Consider the following 22,103-nt stretch of genomic DNA (forward strand, 5'->3'; position numbering starts at 1 on the left):
TCTGTCCCTCTACTCGAGTTTTAATGTTACATTCGCACATTAGGTAAGTGGTCTGGAAGTTACGTCGTTACTATTTAAGGACAGCAGACGGCTGCCGTATGCAGGGCTCGGTAAGGGGGGTAGGTAGGTACCAACCGGGAAAAACTGTTACATAACGGTGTAGGATACTACATGAAATGTGTCCAGAAAGTATAAATGCACCGTTAGTTCCAGGACAGAAGTATGTGTAGCCGAAACGGCTTGAATTGTACTGGTGCGTATGCTCTGTACTTATGTTTATCTTTATTTATTCATCCTTCCTTTGGTGACTTGAAAAGGTCGCAGTCCTTGCTGCGTTCCGAAATGTGTAATTGGAGTCCCCTTGTATTCATGACACCGGTGTATCCACAAAATGGTGTGACTTTGTATTGCCTTCTTGTTTGTGCTTTCCAGGTCAGTTACTGACATTTGCTTGTTTGTCTTTTCGGCTTTTCCCGGTTAGGGGTCGTCACAGAGGCTCTCCGGTCCGCTAATGAGTGGCGGTAGATCCTTTTCTTTTTTCATACTCCGATTTTTTTTCAGTTTAGGTTTTCCCGATGTCTTTTGCATACCCCTCAACTGTCTATATTTTCGTAGAATATCCAGATTTTTGCCTCTTATTTTTGAGCTGTTCATAAAATTTGTGGTTTTCTGGCAAATCATTGAGCATTAAAGTCACCAAAGAATGCTGTGTAATGACACCCGTTGAGTTTCGGAATTTATACCCTTCAGAAAATCTATAATAAAGCAAAGTCTGTCTGACAACTTTCTAAGGTAATAAGAGCAGTCTGTTCCTATTTTTAGCCCCCCCCCCCCCCCCAAATCATTTCTGGCTTTCCCCGTATTTCTTGCATTGACAGGTTGGGAGATGTGCTTTTTAGTTACATTTGTTCTGTAAAATTTCCTTTAAGAAATGTTTTTAAAAATAACAGCTAGTAATAACTACCGTGGAATTATAGCTTTGAAGAGTCTGTTGAAGTAAATATGACTTTTAGAGCAAATTATTATATTAGACATTATTTTATAGTATGCACGTTATTAGTTTTTTTTTTCAGTTTGGGAAGAAATTGATAAAGGAGGCTAATATGTTTTAACGTTTTTGTGATACAAAGGGTTTGCTTCCATTACTCATCTATTGATTTTTAATGTTTATTATAATAGGTGTGAAAATATTTTACATACACACAGACATGACTCTTTGCATGCACTTAAACACATTATATATCAAATGTGTGTGTGTATATACATATAATCGTTGGCATACAGACACGTACAAATAGAATTGGTTTCCACTGGCATATCTTCAACACACACTGGTTTGTTGAACTTTGCATTAGTTCAAGGTGTTGTACTGTCTTACGTGCGTGGAACTGCATTACAGCAAGCTGTGTAACAGTTACTGCATAAAAAGGATAGTAATTTGCTGAGTTTTTCCTGTAAACAGAGCATTCCATTTATTGTAAATAAATAACTGATTTGCTTGCAGTACAATGTTAATTAAATTAGATATGTTTACAGAGTGGGTAAACTGATTGGCCTGCTGCTGACTCTTTTACGCCCTGACTTGGGCAACAAGGGAATGGTAACATACCATAAAGAGTTTAGAATAGTCAACTAATCAGTATGTTTTTGGAGGTGAGAGGAAACAGGAGTGGAGAAAACTATTAGTAAACACGGTGAGGTCATCAGACTACTGTAAAACCATGGATCGGTTGTGAACCCTAGACCTGTGAAGTGGAAACCTTAATTGCTGAGCCATTGTTCTGCCAGTGATTATGGGACACAAGGAATAGGTATTATCTACGTGAGTGTTCTTTTTACTTTCCCAGACCTTGTGTTCACTGCACTGGGGAGTACGATTATAATTTCTAAAGGTGAATTTCAGAAGAGTGTTTGATCCCGTTACTACAAGTAATGAAAACTGTGATGGGTGAATTATTCTTCAGCATGTACCTTAAACACCATTGTGGTTCTTTTTGGTAAGTCTTTGTAAACACAGCGCTGACATACACCTGACAGTCAGAAATGCTTTTGAGATTGTATACTGAGCATTGAATGCCACTGTCATTATACTGGATGGTGTCTATTTTTGTCCTGGAAGAAAACAATGTTTTACAGATTTTTTTAATCATGTTAACCCCCACTAGACTTGTGGTCTCTGACCTGAGGTGCTGTTTATACAGATAGATGAAATTTGACTGAGTCAACAGGTAAACTTCCCCTGACCCTTCCTGCAGTAAATGCAATAGGAAGTTTCACCAACTCAAAGAAGTGGGAACTACAGTTTAATATTTATTTGGAAAGACATCACTTTAGGACTGTAGCACTCCCTTACTCCTACACTGCAGCGTCAGTACTTATCATTAAACTAAACATGCATTGTGGGAACCAAATCCACAGCCTTTTGATCTTTCATGCATAAAAAGCAAGTGTGCATAATCTGCGGACTCACTGACACAGACTACACCTGTACTTATTTCTTTGAGAAATGGCATCATCACAGCTGAACATATTAATTAGAGGAGGGTTTGTAGGGGTACAGGTTGCTTACCTTGCGGCATGAAACAGTACCTCCTGGTAAGTGTTCATTTGTAATCTGCTGATATTTGATCCATTAGATGTGCAATGTATGATATTTTCTGTGAACTTAATTTTCACCTGCAGCCTGCTGCTAGCTTACTAAACGGAAAACCGAACATATATTTTTATAGCAAAACAAACAATACTTTTGTTGCAGTTGTATTCTTGCCTGATCACAGTTTCCGAATAAGCTTCTTTGGAGTAATGTATGACATATGTCACTAAATGGTTGTCTACCAAGAACAGGCTACCATTTAATTTGTGCACAGAAGACAAATATATATTAGAAATTCATCTACAGTTAAACTAAAGTTGTCTTATAAAGGTGATGCTGAACCATTGCTTTATATATTATTTAAAAAGATTGACCTGGTAGAGATCTAAATAATGTTACACATTATGATCGAAGGATTCAGAAACTCGTTCAGTTTTTTAGTCAGTGTGTTAATGAACATAGATGTTTTGCAGTGACTTCATAACTGGGTTCTAAGATTGATGATTAAATATCTTACAAGACAGCGCTGGATATCTTTAGCTAAGAGTTTTCAAGGAGAGTCATTTATGGAACATGATGTGGTTAGAAGTTAGCAACTTAAATTAATTTGTAATGGATGTGACATTACTTAAATAAGACTTCACAGTCAGAGGCTGCTCACAAAAAGTAGGAGAAATTTCAGAATGGGAGGCTTAGTGTGCTAAAATGTCATCTCATAATTAAAATGCTTGTTGACAAAATTTCATCTCATTAAAATGCCTGTTGGTTGACCAGAGCAACTCGGGTTTAGATAGAGTTCAACGATTTTGCAGATTAAGGATAGTTTATTAATTTTCCTTTCTAGTTAATATTATATAATTTGGATTCTGTAGGTTTAAAATGCTGATGAGTTAGCTATACACAGTTACAAGTCTTACTGCGCAGTCAAAAGAATGGGTGAATAGAATGATTACTGTTGCAAAGAAAGACTTATGTGTGCATTTGCATTGATCCACAAGATCTGAATAAGGAGATTAAATGAGTATTACCCACTGATTATAGTTAAAAAGAGGTTTTGGTAATGTTGAATGGTGTTCCTTTCATTTATAGATACTGTCTAAGGTACTGAAAGTTAAGGCTAGTAGAATCAAGCTAGCTCAGAATTGTATTTATTTAGTATATCAGTAAGAAACTTTATTGAACGTGCCGTGTGTCACTAGAATATAGTGTGTGCTTAATTTTATGTTACACTTAAGTGTATCTGTTCTCTTAATATACTGCTGTTTGTATACCTGTTTATATTTTGCCATATGGCCGAGGTTGTTGCTGAAAAGGGGTTTGTGACCAGTTCACTTCCCTCGTTAAAAATGTCTACTAAAGTAAATAAAAACAAACAAATAAAGGCAGAGATTCCTTAGATTTCTGTTTATTTTATCAGCATTGTATGTGCTCTGGATACCTGCTGCATGGTCAGTTATAACTTTGCAAGTGTTTTAAACGTAACTGATGATCTGTTAGTGTGTTATCAAACACTGATTTTTTTTTTTTCCCCCATTTTTTTCATGGAAAATTACTGGTAAATTCTGAGTTTGGACTATTTGAATATTGCAAAAACGTGATTTTCACAGTTTGACATTTTAGGCCAAAGCACTCATTTACCATAACTTGTATTTCTTCTCATATTTCCTTCTGACCATCTTGCTCACGCATGCTAACCTTAACCCTGTCCCTGCACCTAACCTTAACCCTACATCTTTGACCACCTTACTCGTGTGCTTACCCTAATCCTGTCCCTGCACCTTACATTAACCCGACAACCCTGACTACCTTATTCGTGTGCCAAGTCTAATACTGTCCCTGAACCTTACATTAACTCTACACCCCTGACTACCTTACTTGTGTGTTAACCCTAACCATGTCCCTGCACCTTACCTTAACCTTACACCCTTGACTGCCTAACTTGTGTGCTAACCCTGTCCCTGTACCCAACCATAACCCTACACCTCTGACTACCTTACTCATGCATATTAAGCCAAACCCTGTCCTGCACCTAACGTTATCCCCCACACCCCTGATCACCTTACTTGTGTGTGTTAACCCTAACCCTGTTGTGCACCTAACTTTAACCCTACATCCCCTGACTACCTTACTCGTGTGTTAACCCTAACCCTGTCCTGCACCTAACTTTAACCCTACATCCCCTGACTACCTTACTCGTGTGTTAACCCTAACCTTGTTCTGCACCTAACCTTAACCCTACACCCCTGACTACCTTGCTCATGTGTGTTAACCCTAACCCTGTTCTGCATCTAACTTTAACCCTACACCCCTGACTACCTTACGCATGCATGCCAATCCTAATAATGTACCTATGTCTATCCCAACACATTAACTTACAAAAACACTTTTTGTAGCAGTTTCACCATTCAGCCAGATTTGATTAGGTTGTGTCGACAAGTAGAGCTGTAGATCAGCAAGAACAGTCCCAAAAGTAAGATTAGATGCCCACTGTAAATAGTCTTAAGTATGCCAGATATGGTAGAGCAGTGAAAAACAGATCAAACACTGAAAAGTTGTGTTTAAAGTGTCCTGTCCTGAAATGTGTTCAGAACTATTATTTTAATGTAAGGGGCTCATGGCATGCTTGTTACAGAGCAAAGATATTTTTAAATAATCAGTCTAATGTAATGCATGTGACCTCATAGACTACGAATACCATATGTATTACCCCATGTTTTGTAAAGTTTTTAACTAGATGAACTTTGAACTTCAGCTTGCAAATCCCTGTTTCTGTTTAAGAAAACACTACTAGTGTGATTCTGTTTACATACTTGTAGTGATTTCTGTGTATGTGTGAAGGTTTTTTTTCAGCAGTCAGGTAATTGTGGAGTCATTATATCGAAGTAACATGTTTGGGGGGGGGGTTGCCCTACAAAAATGTTTTTTGATGAAATGAAGCTTTGACCGTTTTTTTTATTCATTTAAAGATTCAGGTTGCTGAAACTTGGAGAAATGTAGGGAATGTGTGTTTGTGTGTTTACATATCCTTACACAAATATATATTTAACATTGGTCCTGGGACCCTTTTTAATCGCAATCCGTGGCAGAGAATACAACTTATCATACAACAGAATGTAGAACTATTTACACACAGATTTACATAGGCATTGGCAGTAACAAGTTGTAGGTTTAGTACATTACTGGATTTTCATTTAGAACAGGTCACTTAGAATATTCAGGAAGGTACAGTACATTTCATTACAGACGGATCAAATTAGTTTACAGCTGAATTCCAAAGCAGAATTTCAATGAATATGAATTAATATTGAGCCAGTAGATGGAATATTTAATTGTTCCTTGACTTAAAGGTGCTTTCTAGGCCACAGCTCTGAGGCACTTGCGGACGTGCTATTTTATCTGATAATTTATTTTTAGTTATAGTTCTAAGCTACTACATTCACTTGTCTTATTTCTTCTGGGTGTTTGACCCAACTGGAAGTTACATTTTTAGAGAAGACTTTTTTTCAGTAGTAGCTAATTTGTATAGTGGTCTGGCTAACTGAATGCTGTCTGTATTTCTAAGAGTATAATTACAATCCATATTAAATAGTCTGGTCTTTTAAGGTGAGCAGTGTCTAGTATAAAGAAGCTTCCAAGTAAGGATGTTGAGCATTAGCTCATTTCTTGCTGAAACTATTCTTTATTGTAGTGCAGTAATGTTCTGTATTGTTAGTGAGGTTACTGTAGTGCAGTAATGTTCTGTATTGTTAGTGAGGTTACTGTAGTGCAGTAATGTTCTGTATTGTTAGTGAGGTTACTGTAGTGCAGTAATGTTCTGTATTGTTAGTGAGGTTACTGTAGTGCAGTAATGTTCTGTATTGTTAGTGAGGTTACTGTAGTGCAGTAATGTTCTGTATTGTTAGTGAGGTTACTGTAGTGCAGAAATGTTCTGTATTGTTAGTGAGGTTACTGTAGTGCAGTAATGTTCTGTATTGTTAGTGAGGTTACTGTAGTGCAGTAATGTTCTGTATTGTTAGTGAGGTTACTGTAGTGCAGTAATGTTCTGTATTGTTAGTGAGGTTACTGTAGTGCAGTAATGTTCTGTATTGTTAGTGAGGTTACTGTAGTGCAGTAATGTTCTGTATTGTTAGTGAGGTTGACTAAGCATAGTATTTTTAATATGTAATAATAATATAATATAGTATTTACTGTCAGTTTGTAGTAGTGTGGTACTAGCAGCTGAGTTTGCAACACTAAGGGGCAGTCCGTATTCAGTCCTAGGAATAAATATATTCTTAGCTATGGAACGTCTGGCTTCTGAAGTAAGGAAACTGGATATTGGAAATGCTACCTTAAGTTGTTCTAGTACTTTAACTTGGGTCTCTATGTGAAGAGATGCTCAGAATTCCTTACTGTTTGAGAGGTGGTTGTAGGTAAAATGTTAAAATTTAAGATGGACCAATGATAGCCGGTATAAGGGCACATTTAATCTCTTGAATTGTGCTAAACAGCATAACAGTAGTCTTGCTGGTGTTCACAAGTTTGTTGTTAGCTAACCAGTTCCAAAGTACTTCAAAATCAAACTGCAGCTTTATAGAGATTTCATGAGCTACCTTCCCATGCCTAGTGAATACTACTACAATACATTCAAGTATTGGGTGGTCGCAAGGGAGATTGTTAATAAATAATGAGAATAGAAGTGGTCCAAGAATGGACCCTTGTGAGACTCCCCAGACATTTTTTCCATTTACTCAGGAATCGTAAGCTCCATAAACAGTGTAGGCTTGATTGGACAGAGGCTGCAGTGTGTAAGCTTATTCACTAATTGCTCATGATTAACCATTTTGAAGGCTCTTTTGAAATCAGGAATTACTGAACCATCCATCAGACTTTGGTCTCTCTTGTTATAAATTGTGTCAGTGGGCATATGTGGTGCAGTTAAGGTACTGTAATTAGGACAGAAGCAGTGTTGTATCACAGTCGGTATGTTATATTTACAAAGATATTTTAGTGTCTGTAAATGATTTTTTCAACTATTTTTGCTTGTGAGCAAATGTCAGCAATAGGGCAGAAATCTGAGGGTTCTGCTGCTTCGTGTGCTTTATGGAGAGGTCTAACTAGCACATGCTTAAAACTTTAATGAACAGTTTGCAGTAATGGATAAGTTAAATATAAATGTAAGAAGCTTGCTAAGAATAGAACTGCCTACTCTGATGATTTCCATATAATACAGAGTGAAAGAATTGTAATGTGTGTATCATAACTGGGTGTTGTTCAAAATTTGGAGGTGTACAAGTGACCAAAAAATGAATAAATGGTGGGGAAACAATGCCTATGATTCTGCTTTACAGTGTTCATTGTAAATACAGTGATGTTTCTTTGCATCATTGGCGCTTCATGTAAGTTGTACTTTTTTCGTCTATGAACAGAAAGATACCTGACAGCAGGTGTATTTAATGAGCTAATGAGTGTGATATTAAGAGGACAAAAACCCAACCAGACGGCATTTGCCCTTGGTGGAAGTGGGCTTGGTATCCTGAGCTGCAGCAGCTGTGGAAGAGAGAGTCAACCACATAGGAAGGTTGTAATGAAGAAACTGGACATTGAAACAGACAGGTGTAAGCAATTGGTGAATAAGTAGAAGACTGGGTGTAAGATTTCATGCACTTTTGGTTAAACTCAGTCCTTTGTTTTTTACATCGAAGACACAGTATTTGCTTTCATTTGTATATGATAAACTTCGATTTTTAAAATATATATAGACAGCAAAGAATAAATTCAATATCGTACACTGTTGTACAATGTTAGAAATACATTGAATCATCAGAATAATCTTATACAATTAAATTAAGAGTCCTGGTATTTCAATAACAACATTTCGGGGCTATTCCCAACAACTAAAAGTCATAGTATGACTTACAGATCTTATTCTAATAACTTCTTTTTAGTGTTACATATCAGTATTGTTAATAAAAATTCTTTGAACGTAGGACATTTAGTTTGATTTTCATACTGCCAGAAGACTCCAAAACATTTTTTGTTTGTTTCCTTTTACACAAAGGATGTGGAACATTCATTACTATTGTTGACAAAGTTAAAAAATAATAATCCGGCCATAACCCCTTAAAAATATGTAACTCTTCCCAATATATATTTAATTTTTCACAGTCCATAAACATATTTACCCAATCAGCTTTTACATCTTTTACTGCATCTCTAGTAAACTGAAGAAATTGTATGCGGGGTAACAAACATGCTATATGTGTTTCCACTTAAAGTTTCCAGTATAAACTTAAGGTGTTTGACTAACTGACTTAAGTAACAACGTGTTATTTATATCATCAGTTGAGTCACTTAATCCAGTACTATACAAAGTTCCAGAATTCTGCTTCAAAGTTATTATTATTTACAATTCACTTAGACAAGCTTCATTTGTAGGCCAGTTTGCCTTCAGTGCTAGCACTCGTATACTCGTGTAATACGGGAAAAGTGTTCGGTTCCTCTACTCATATTGCCTACAAATTAATTTAATTTCTTACAGATGGATAATATTAACTGATTAACAGATTTAACCAACTTATAATCTTTCATTAAACTTTCTGGTGACTTAGCTTTTCCTTTTCAAAGCAATCAGCCCACAATACTAATCAATTTATTTTCAATAAACCGGTTTTAACATTGTTCTGAGTTTCCATAAATCTATAGGTGTATGCAGTGGGGGAGCACAAAAATCTCCATTTTAAAATTAATGGGGGTTTTAAAAACATATTTCTTAACTGTTTTTAGAATTGAGTCCATATTTGTAGAGTCTAAAGACCTGAAATTAATTTCCTTCTAAAGTAAGTTTTAATAACCAAATGAAATGGTTGTTGTTTACTTCTAATTTATCATATTTAATGTATTTGTAATCTGTTCCTGAATGTTTTTCCATTGACTGGTATAGGCTGAGTCTAACAAAGTATAATATTGTTAAAATTTGCAGTAATGGACTAAGGTTCTGCATTTAGGAAGCTAATATCACCATATTGCCATAATCTTTTATGATTTCTGTCAGCAATTGTTGTTTTTTACGGTCCCACATGAATGAAAAACACATTTTTATCATTTTCTTAAGTTTTGTTTTTTGTCCGGTATTAAATCTGTTGAATGCAGAACATGATACACTTGTAATAGGTGACTGTATCGTCAGGCACACTGACGTCCCTCTCACCAGGCTGAACAAGGAGAAGGTCACGGTGAGCTGCCTGTCGGGCGCTAGGATCCGCCACATAACACAAGCACTCAGGTCACTCCAAGGCAAGTACGAATATGACTCAGTCATTGTCCATGCTGGTGTGAATGACCTGAGACGTACCTCCCTGGACTACATGAAAAGAGACAGAGGATCTCTCTGAGCATGTAGCCCAGGCCGGTATGACCCTGACCTTGAGTAGCATCTTACCCTCACCAAGAATGTTGCCACAATATGAAGACAAGATGATCAATTTCAACAACTGGCTTAAGTATTGGTGTCATTCAAAGGGGATCCATTGCCTGTCAGCCTGGGGATGACATGCTCGACAAGCCACGATGCTTCGCTAGGGACGGCTTGCACCTGTCACCCCTGGGCTTTCGGATATTGGCAAAGGCTCTTGCTACCCCCATAGTGCCTTTTTTAGGCAAGGCTCAAAAGACAAACCCACCTCCATAGGTATCACAAGGGATAAGAAACTGAGTAATGCTACTCAACGCCAGAAGTCTAAACCTAAAGATGCACGCACTCGAAACTCTCCTTAGCATGGAGAACATAGATATCTGTGCAGTAACAGAAACCTGGTTCAAAGCTCCCGAGAGCACCCCAGCACTACCAGGTTATACCTCATACCATGCTTTTCGGCCCCAAAACTTGGACCGAACCACAAAGGGAGGGGGGGTATCAATATTCGTCGGATACCTACACCTCCAAGTTGGTGGCACAGCATGAAGCATCAGAGACTATCCATGTGCAACTAACAGTGGGTAAAACTGCCTTCCAGTTTATAGCCTGCTACAGACCACCCTCCCAAACCCAGGAACCCCACTTGGCCTTCCTGAGAACACTGGAAAATATGAAGGTCTCTCCAAACACCATTATATTGGGCGACTTCAACTGCCCAAACATAGACTAGGAGCATTACTCTAGCTCCAACACCCTAGCCCAAAGGTTCCTAGAATTTATAAACTCAGATGCTATGTAACAACTTGTTACCACTCCCACAAGAAGGGAAAACGTACTGGACCTGATCATCACCAACATGGGGACTCTATGCTCCAGACCAGAAGTGTATCCCTCACTGGTAAGATCAGACCATAAACTAATCTCACTGGATATTCACATCCCGACTCCACCCCCTGCCCAGAAAACCACAGTGAAAAACTTCTCTAAAGCAAATTTCACACTCCTCAAAACCGAGGTGGAATCCTTCAAAGCCCCCGGGCCTGTGGAAAATACGGCCCAGACCGCAGAATCCTTTATAAACGCATTCTATGAACACCTTCAGGAATGCATGGATCATGCAATCCCAAATAAAACCAAGACCCAATCCTCCAAAGGCAGACTTCCTGTCTGGTGGACCCCAGCCATAAACAAACTATACTATAGAAGGAGGAAGCTACTACATGATAGAGCAAAATCCCAAAAAGGGAAGGCATCTCTGATCAGTATTAGCAAAAAACTAAGGGCACTCATAAAATCGTCTAAGGCCAGCTTAGAGAGAAAAATTGCACAGGACACTAAGGGTAATCACAAGGCTTTCTTTAGTTATGTTAGAAACCTGGGTGGGAATTCCCAGACATGCTCAGAATTAGTCCAAAATGACAAAAAATACACCAAACCCACAGACATTGCCAACATCCTAGCTGACAGGTTCAGTGCAAACTCCCCCCCCCCACTCCCCACCAAAAGGGGAAATATCTATCCCAGCAGAGTGCTGCCCCCCTGACATCTGAGATGCTCAGGTAAGAGCCGCCCTCTCCAAAGCAAAAAATGCAGCATCAATGGGACCAGACGGTGTCCCGGGCTGCGTCCTACATGAACTCCAAGAAGAGCTAAACCCAAACATAAAACTACTGTTCAATCTCAGCCTTACTACAGGATATGTACCCAAAGAGTGGCGTCAGTGGTCCCTCTCCACAAAGGTGGTGCCTCAACGGATCCTGGAAACTATCGCCCCATAAGCCTGACTAGCTTGGTCTGCAAAGCTATGGAAAGGATCATCATGGTCCTCCTAAATAAAGATATTGGGGACCTACAGACACTGGATCCTACCCAGTTCGGCTTTAAGGGCAGATCCTGCCTCTTAAACCTGGTTGATTTCTTTGAAACAGTCACCAAGGCCATTGACGAGGGGAAGGTGGTCTACACAGCCTACCTGGACCTCGTAAAAGCCTTCAATACAATACCCCACTAGGGCATTATAGATAAGCTCACCAGCTTAAATATAAACCCCTATATCACTAGATGGGTTGCAAACTGGCTCAAGGACAGAACCCACATGGTTAGAATTGCTGGAGCCATGTCAGACTCCAAACCAGTTACAAGTGGCATCCCACAAGGCTCAGTCCTGGGACCTCTCTTGTTCGGTATATATTTTCTCGGAGGTACAGGCCAACACAGAAGGACTGTGGCTGACCAAGTTCACAGATGACTGTAAACTGGGTGCCATAATCGACTCTCCAGCCGACACAACCATCCTCCAAAAGGGCCTCATAGAAACAGACAACTGGTGTCAGAGCCATGGCCTCAAGTTAAATGCCAAAAAGTGTATAGTCATCCCCTTTGGCAAAAACAAAGTGCCCACAAATTACCACATAGGTGGTAATCCATTAAGTACAGAAGAAGGAATTAGGGACCTGGGGACCCAAGTTGATAGCAATCGCTCATTTGACAACCACGTGGCCAAAGTGGTTAGAAAAACATTTTATATAGCCCACCTAATCATGAAGGGATTCACCTCTAGATCAGGGGAGGTCATCATGCCTCTTCTACTCATCCCTCATCAGGCCCATAATTGAGTACAATGCCCCTTTTGGGATGTACCGTACCAGACACCTGCAGCAACTGGAAACACCCCAAAAGTACCTCACCAAGAGGATCAAAGGGCTCAAACAGATGCCATATGCTGCCCGGTTAAAGAAACTCCAGCTGTTCTCAGTGGCATACCGCCTGCTCAGAGGCGATCTGTGCCTGACGTATAAAGCCATGTCCAACCAGGAATTAATGGACATGCTGCACCTCAGAAAATCCAAATCCCATCGAGCTATACGCTCGAGAGACTTGAACCTTAGCACTGAAATAAATAGGACATGCTGGAGTGACAGATTCATAACCCAGAGGCTCCCTTCACTCTGGAATAAAATCCCAGTCCAGGTTAGGCAGAGTCCCTCATTGACTCTCTTCAAGAGGAATCTTGATGAGTGGATGGGAGATTGTAGTTTTACCCCGGGTATCACTTTTGTGTCACTGTTAACAGAGGCACAGTATACTAACCTCGAAAAATGGCATAGCAAAATTAATTTAAAATGGGTGGCGAAAGCCAAACACACTCTGGCTAGGCTTATAAATGCCCTAGGGCAGATAGCCTAGTATGAACCTATGTATAATTTTAGGTTCATGCTTCTCAAAATTATCATATTACCCATCTTCAAAAGAAAAAAAAACATTTATTCCAATTTTAATAAGTGACACTTGTTTAAATATTACGTCACAATTTTGCTTATTAATAATTTTACTCACATCTTGATAGATTTTTATTCTTAAACATTTTAACGTTGTCCTTCCCGATTATGTTTACCCTTAAAATTATCTACTGATTTAATACTAAAGTTTCAATATTAAATTTCAGCAGTGATATTTCTTGAGTGTTTAAATCTTCTATACTTAGTAAAATGTCATCTGCAAAAACTGTATTTGACAATCCTTATTGATTGAAAATCCATCAGTTTTTCAGTTTTATCATTGATCTTATATGATTAGCTGAGGATTCAAATACAAATAGCAGAGAATACAGGGACACCTTTTCTTTGTTTAAAGTGAATTCTTGAACTGTGTGAGACCATTTAATATATGTTTTGGAATCTCTATACAAGTTTTTTTTAATATTCTAGGAAATTGTTGTGGAAATGCAAATGCTTCTAAAGTTTTAAATAGTTCCAACCTGCAGGATCAAAAGTTCTCTCAATATCTAAGCTAATTAGGGTCAATTTTTTGTTCCTTTTGCTAAGTCTAAGGCTGTTACTACCTTTTAATATTGTCCTACATTTAATCTATTGACTATAAATCTTATTTTGATCTTTATTAGCTAAATTATCCACTATATCTCTGTTTTGTAGCGAAGATGGAAGCAAATATTTTGTAATTGACATTTAATAATAAAATGGGTCTATATAAAGAAACTAACTCGCTGTCCTTGCTTTACTTAAGTATAGGTGAGATTATAGAAGGTTTCCATGAGGGAGGAATTATTTTGTTACCCTGAAGTTTTCTGAAAACTTCACTCAGTAATTCTAAAATGTTTAACAGAAGCAGACTTGTATGTATCATTCCATACTTAAACCATCTAACCTTGGAGTTTTGCCATTTACCCCCTTTTTAATGCTTCTTTAACTTCTATCGGGCTGGGAGGGTGGCCTAATGGTTAAGGTGTTTGCCTTACAAACACAAGGTGCAGGGTTTGAGTCTCACAAAGGATAATTGGCTATGCTTAAAATTGCTTGCAAGGGCAGTTAGCTTAGTACTGATCTATGAATCTATGAACCTATACAGCTAATAGGCTTATTCAACAAAGATTTGCTGATCATTAAGTTTATTAGTAACATTTTTCTTTAAATACTTTATACTTATTCATTTTATAATCAGCAGGATTATTATTTTTAATTTTATTAAGATTTTCATGATTTTTTTTTTTGTAAAATATTAAGCATTTCTTGTGTGCCTGAAATGGGGTTCCTATCATATTGTTGAACTTTTAAAGGTTTGAATGTCATATGGTCAACACCATATGATTGGACTTTTAAAAGTTTGAATGTTTCAATGGAGATACAGTGCAGCAATGGAAGTTTTCCATTGTCTGCACTGTAGTGCGATCTTGGATTTGGATTTGGTATATTTAAAGAGTGGGGGGTGCAGGGGGGCTCCCCCCCCTGCTTAAGCTTTCAGGTAGGTTTTTCTGTTTTTTTTTTTTATTTGATTTTCAAACTTTTAAGAGTTTGAACATATGGTTTCGACCATATGATGTTTGAACTTTTAAAAGTTTGAGTATCTGATATAGACCCCTGAAATAATATTATTAGTGTGAGGATTTCGGATGTTATTAATTTGTGCCTTTTAGCTTCATATCTTACTTCTATTAGCTAGTCTTTGAAGATGTTTTGGAGTCATGGCATAACTGTGCCATTTTAATTTTTCTAAAGTTATCTCCACTTTTTATGTTTTGATATTTAGTCATGTTTTCGTGAGTTCACTGTTATCTAATTTCTTTGTGTGTTGTTCAGTCCTCGCTTTATGTATGTCATCTTGTATTTCTACAACTTTGTCCCACTGTTTTCATTTACTACTAGCCCATATACAATTTCTATCTTTAGTTTGCATTTTTAATGAGTCCCACAATATAGCTTTACTAACCTGACCATCCTCATTTAAAGATAAATCTCAATTTGTTTAATGTAACTCCTAAATTCTTTTCACTTCATCATATATGTACTGGGTTCTGGAAATTTGAAGTTTTCTTATATCCACTGATACATTAATACTTAGTGCATTATTATCAGATAAAGGATAAACAACAGGCTTATAATAATAAGTATGTGGAAACTTAAATCTTGGCTATTCTAGTTTGTGTTACATGTGCATAAGAATAAAATCAGAAGAACAATGACTTATCTTCTTCTAGTTTTACTATTAACTAGGTTATTATTACTAATCCATCTACTAAGAACTTTAGGATAAATGACCTGTGAAAAGAATGTCTTTGCAGACAATTTTAATTCTAGCCAGTTTTCCTTGGTGAGAATCAAACTTTTTACCTAATGTTTGTGAGGTAAACATCTATCTTGACGGACTGATATAAACCCTTTCCTTGGTGCCCTTATTAAATTTCTCCTTGTCAGTGTGATTTCTATCACATCTATCTTGACGGACTGATATAAACCCTTTCCTTGGTGCCCTTGTTAAATTTCTCCTTGTCAGTATGATTGCTATCACATTTATCTCCTAATTCCATCACTGTGTGTGTGCATTCATAAACCGATACTAAAAATTAATTTTGATAGTAGAAAATAAAAATATAGTTTCATATTGGTAAGTTACCTTAATCACAACTATAACATGGAAAATATAAACATCAGTAATATCTTCACAATAATGTGTAGCCGTATAGAAAAACAAGTATCATTGCTGTTAATTAAAACCTGTCTAGCACTCATGTTTTGAAAAGCAACTCCCGTTAGATAAGAAATTTGCTGGTCAGGAGATGGTATCTTCTCACATTTACCGATGTAAGAACACGTTTTTGAGAAGGATCCATACTTTTCTGAAAAGAACTTATGACTGCACTTTCAGAAGAGCTTGGCTGCTATCTAACACAATGATGCCGTATTTTCTTGACTCACTGACTGCATCATCATTTTGTACCTTAAATTACCATACCTATGCAGGCTAGGACAGCAGCAGTACACAGACACTTGCTGTTGAAGATAGTCTAGTCTCAGCGGTCAGAATTTTCCTGAAATTCTGAAATGCTGCTAACATACTTTTGTGAAATTCGCATAGATCTGTTATTGCAGTCTTTGTACATTTCAGTGCATATCATGAGAAAGATTTGTGTACTTTATAAAGGCATTTGCTGCCATTATACCCTTGATGGGTTCCATGTTTTGCAGATCAGAATAGGTTTCATATTGTTGCCTTTATAGTGAAGACAGTTTGTTTCTGTAGTACTTGAATAATAGATCAGTCATCTTCATCTGGCGAAACAGCTTGCCATTGTCATTGCAATGAATGGCATCTATTTATAATTCCTGCTTTCCTTAGCACAGCATTGCCCTGACATTTCCTCATTTTTTTACTGAAATTTTCTAATTAACAAGATTAGGTCATGGTATGTGCTTATAGCAAAAAATGAAGCTGTGCTTGTTTATCATAACTGGCTCACATTGGAGGATGAGGTGGGGTTGATTCTGTGATCACACCGGCTGGGGCATGAAAATTTAACTTCATAGCTTAGGGAGCACACAGCCGTGAACTTAACTGTTTGCTCACTGAAGCTATGCATTCAAAGATATGTGCAAAACTAATAAACAGATAGTGTTCTACTTCTCATGTGCGGTGGGTATAATGCTTATTATCAGCAGTGGTCTGTGGCATGGAAACGCTGCGTGCCTTTTCCTTCTTATTGTCTACATCTTAAATCACTGAACCCACAGACATGCCAACATACTGGCAGACAGGTTCAGTGCAAACTTCACCCCCCCTCTCCCCCCCAAAAGGAGAGATAACTATCCCAGCGGAGTGCAGCCTCCCAGACATCTCCAATGCGCAGGTGAAAGCTGCTCTCTCTAAAGCTAAAAACACAGCATCAATGGGACCGGATGGTGTCCCCGGCTGTGTGCTACACGAACTCAATGAGGAACTAAACCCGCACATAAGGCAGCTGTTTAATCTTAGCCTTACCACAGGATACGTGCCCAAGGAGTGGCGTACGGCAACTGTGGTCCCACTCCACAAAGGCTGTGCCTCTACGGACCCTGGTAATTACCGCCCCATAAGCTTAACAAGCCTGGTCTGCAAAGCTATGGAGAGGATCATAATGGAACTCATAAACAAAGACATAGGGGACTTGCAGACATTGGACCCGACCCAGTTTGGCTTTGTCAAGGGCAGATCATGCCTTTTGAACTTGGTCGACTTCTTCGAAACAGTCACCAAGGCCATTGATGAGGGAAAGGCAGTCCATACAGCCCACCTTGACCTTGCAAAAGCTTTCGACACAATACCCCACTCGGGTATTATAGAGAAACTTACCAGCTTAAATGTAAACCCATATGTCACAAGATGGGTTGCAAACTGGCTAAAGGACAGAACCCACAGGGTTAGGGTAGCTGGCGCCATGTCAGACTCCAAGCCGGTAACAAGTGGTGTCCCACAGGGCTCAGTCCTTGGCCCCCTGATGTTCGGCATCTACTTCTCAGAAGTACAGGCTAACATAGGAGGACTATGGCTGACAAAGTTTGCAGATGACTGCAAACTGGGAGCCATAGTGGAAAGTACATCTGACACAGATATCCTTCAGAGGGGTCTCACGGAAACTGATAGCTGGTGCCAGAGCCATGGCCTGAAGTTAAATGCCAAAAAATGTATAGTCATACCCTTCGGGAAAAACAAGGTAACCCCAAGCTACCATATAGGTGGCAATCCACTAAGCACAGGAGAGGTTATCAGGGACCTGGGGACCCAGGTTGTCAGTGGCCTTTCTTTTGACAGTCACATTGCTAAAGTGGTTAGAAAAACCTTCTACATTGCCCACCTGATCATGAAGGGATTCACATCCAGATCAAGTGAGGTCATTGTTCACCTGTACTCTTCACTTATCAGACCAATGATCGAGTACAATGCCCCATTTGGGATGTATCTCACCCGACACCTGCAGCAATTGGAGAGACCCCAAAAGTTCCTCACCAAAAGGATAAAGGGACTCCAAAATCTGTCATATGCTGCCAGACTGAAGAAACTCCAGCTCTATTCAGTCGCATACCGTCTGCTCAGAGGTGACCTGTGCCTGACATACAAGGCCATGTCCAACCCGGAATTAATGGGCATGCTCCACCTCAAAAATCCAAATCTACCAGAACCACTAGAGCAAGCGACTTAAACCTTAGCACGGATATAAATAGGACATGCTGGAGGGATAGATTTGTCACCCAGAGACTCCCTATGTTGTGGAATAAAATCCCGGTCCATGTGAGGCAGAGCACCTCGCTGGCTCTGTTCAAGAGAAATCTTGACCGGTGGATGGGAGATCGTAGGTTTACCCCGGGAATCATCTCTGTGTCGCTGCTGGACAGAGGCACAACAAACTAATGGGCACAGTATTTTTTAACATAAGGGGTGGCGTAAGCCACAAAAACTCTGGGCTAGGCTTATAAATGCCTTAGGGCAGATAGCCTAGTATAAACCTATGAACCTATGAACCTATAACATTTACTGTAGCTGTTAAAACTGTAATTTACCCTTTGCTGGCTGCTGGTTGCAATTTCCCCAAATGTTGTTTCTGGTCTGATTATAGTGACCCATCTCCATGTTGCACATCTTGTCTAGATTTCCCTTCCACTTGATACATTGACTTACTAATGCAAATCATACCAAAAAGGCTAGAAAGCCCACAAATGTCCAAGGACATGTATTGACTACAGAGAGTGTTTCTATATGGCATAAAGTTCCAAGTGTTAGCATCAGAAGAGATTCCAAAACGGCACCATTCCTTTTCACTTGCTAAGTACTAAATGGATGGATTTTCTGAAATGTATCATGATGTTTCATACACCAAAACTCAGTTTCATTATAGCTGTTTAAGCTTGAAACTGCACCAGTATACTCAGTTTTAAACATGAATAAAGTACACAAAAAAAAAATTACACAACAGCAACTGTTACTACAGGCTGCAGAACCGGCATTATTAAAGATTCAGGTAGCAAAGAAGCTGTCCATAACAGTTGTTATTTCCATGTCTTCACAGTTTTTATTATGTTTATTACAACAGATTCCCAACAATTTGTTTATACAAAAAGAATCCACGTTAAATACGTAGAGATACTTGTACCCATATTCTGTAGCTAGTATGGCAACACAGCATGCAGACTTCTGTGATCCCTTTTGTCATGCTGTGATGAAACTTAGCATGAAGACATAAGTTCACATGACCTGCCTGCTGTGCTATCTCCATCTATGGCTACTGTCCTAGTTGGTATGCAAACCTGTCATGTTGTGCTTACATTACTGTTGATTAACAGGTATGGAAATCTACAAAAAGTGCCGTTTCACATACGGAACCTCATTGTGTAAGTTGTTCTGGCTTACTTCCTCATTTAACAAGTATTTACTATGGACGTTAAGTAGCTGGTAATTGATAACTACCCGTTCACACTGTCTGCAAACAGTAACTAAAATACATATTTCTTTGTTGCACAGTAATTGACATACATGCTGTCTTCTCATTCTTTCATGTCTGGTCATTTGTACATTAGAAGTAGTACATTTTATGACTTTAAGCATTTGTATTTTCAGCTGCTCACATGGCCTCGGGCTCATTGCAATTGAATATGTTGAAAATACACATTAACTAATACAGCAGCAGCCCCTAACATTTTCTCAATTCCGGCAGTGGAGGTCAGTTCTGTGGCACATGTAACACCAAGGCACACTGTTTATACACTTCTAAAATGGCTCTGCCATCTTGATTTACCTAATTTGCATATATCAGGATGCTAGTTTTATAATATTCCTCATTACTGTGTTATTTATGTGGCCACTAACATATATCACATTGAGCTGTGCCATTCTGCAGTTACCACTCACGGTGTGTGTGTGTCTGTACTGCACACAGTGTGCACGTGCCTGCTCATCTTCTTCATTGCGAACTGCAATGCAAAAAAAAGTTTTCCGATTCGCAGTCAGTTTGGGTAGTGATAGCAGAGATTTAGTGCAACAACAAGTAATGATAAGCAATCATAGATGGGGAAACTTGCTTTATGCTATATAAGGTATATTCTAAGATCATGTTTCCTCAGTTTCTTCGGTGATGACTAGAGTGCACAACTTGATTTACTACTTCTTCCAGTTATGTTTCCTACACTGATACTGATAATTGCTATTTTAACCTAACTGCGATTAAATAATGTTGTAAGTATGTGGTTATACCTTTTATCAATATTGAAGAATACAGTTGTTTGTCTTTCTGCTTTTTCCCAGTAAGGGGCGCCACAGCGGAACTCCGGTCCGCTAATGATTGGCAGTCGATTTGTACGAAACGCTGAGGTGCCAGCTCGACGCCCAATATTGAATAATATAGTATTGATACTGAATTGCAGACTTTTTGTAATAAATAAATGATGTAAGAGAATGTATATGTTAAATAATAATAGGTAGGCAGTTGGTTTTGTGCCACACACAGTACATTTTGCAAGATATTTCTGTAGTGTATCCAATATGAATCCACAAGTTACAAGACCCTGAAGAACCAATTTACTGAGCACAACTGTTCAAGAAATCAACCTTATGAAAAATTAAATGTAAGCACTTTTACAGTAAGAAAGCCCCTGCCACCACATAAGTACACCTTGAAATTATATATTGTATGCACTAGGAAGTCCAGATTTCCATTTTCAATGTAGAGTCGTTTACCTTCAGGATGTCTGCATTCGTGTTAGTTGAACAACTGAAGGTAAATCGTATATATCAACTCACTGGTTGCGAAAATATGAAGAAGGGATAAATATCTGAAAAGAAAGCAATTACCACAGATACACACTTGGAAATTGTGTGCCAGTTGTGATTTCCCATGGAAAATAGTGACTGAGGAATTTAACTCTGGCATGTCGTACTCAACAGTTGGGTTCTTTGGCGAGTTGTAAAGCAAGAAGTAGTAGAGCTGTAGTTTAGACAACGAACGACTAAATGTTTGGTATGGTTACTGCTCACATTTAAGATTTTTATTCCAAATGTTTCACTCTTTCATACAGATTAGAAGTGATTTAATGTAAAGGCAAGTGTTGATAAATAACGTATAGAAGAATATATCTTAAATAATGTCAAGTAGATTCATATAAAGTAAACTTTGTAAGATGTTGTTTTTGTAGTTTATGACTTGAGTATGTGACATGGTTTACTTCCCACAATTCAACATTTATTATTCTAAGTATGTTTTGCTCACTAAAAAAGGGTTATTATAACCACTGTTCAAAATCGGTGACTTAATTATTTTAAAACTGAGAAATGTTAATTGCTTATAACTATCTGTATATATTTTGAAAAGCCACAACTTAGTTTAAAAAAGCGATGAGTGATTAAAATTAATTTTTAGCAAGGTTGATGCTACTAACTGATTATTTGCTGGGAATTCATAACAAAAAGATTACTTGGAGTATGTTTTTTGTTGGAGGGTAGGTTGTATATTTGTTGAATTAGTCTGAAAAATGAAGTATTGTACACTTCACACCTGTCGTAATCATATCGCTATGGATATGACAGATGTGTACTGTACGTATGAAGTGTGATACATGTACACGTCACACCTGTCATAATCGTATCACTGTGGATATGACAGATGTGAAGTGTGATACATGTATTGCTGACTGTAACACATTTAATGGGGGCTCCAGGTTTTTAACTGCTAATATAACCTGAATTTTGAGTGCATCTGCCCTGATATTTAGCTGATGTTGAATATATTATGTGTATAACGTTCGAGGTGTGACTCACTCACTACATATTTTTATTTATGTATTTATTTTACATTTATTT

The 22,103-nt window shown here is 38.2% G+C and overlaps 1 protein-coding gene across 4 annotated transcripts in view; it reads left to right on the top strand.

Moving 5' to 3' along the window:
• Positions 1–22,103, top strand: part of LOC122802489 (OX-2 membrane glycoprotein-like) — a 1,536,731-nt gene that overhangs the window by 571 nt on the left and 1,514,057 nt on the right. For 2 of the 4 annotated variants that reach the window (XM_044072133.1, XM_044072136.1), the window contains exon 1: positions 1–43. This exon is cut by the window's left edge. The exons of 1 other annotated variant lie outside the window; for it this stretch is intronic. The gene's annotated coding sequence lies outside the window, so the exon portion shown is untranslated. Of the gene's footprint in view, positions 44–2,356; positions 2,596–22,103 lie in introns of those variants that run through there. One more of the 4 variants, XM_044072135.1, reaches the window with a different exon arrangement.

The sequence above is a fragment of the Protopterus annectens genome, chromosome 5.part0 (assembly GCF_019279795.1).
Source record: "Protopterus annectens isolate FY-2018-M chromosome 5.part0, PAN1.0, whole genome shotgun sequence".
Lineage (NCBI taxonomy): Eukaryota > Metazoa > Chordata > Ceratodontiformes > Protopteridae > Protopterus > Protopterus annectens.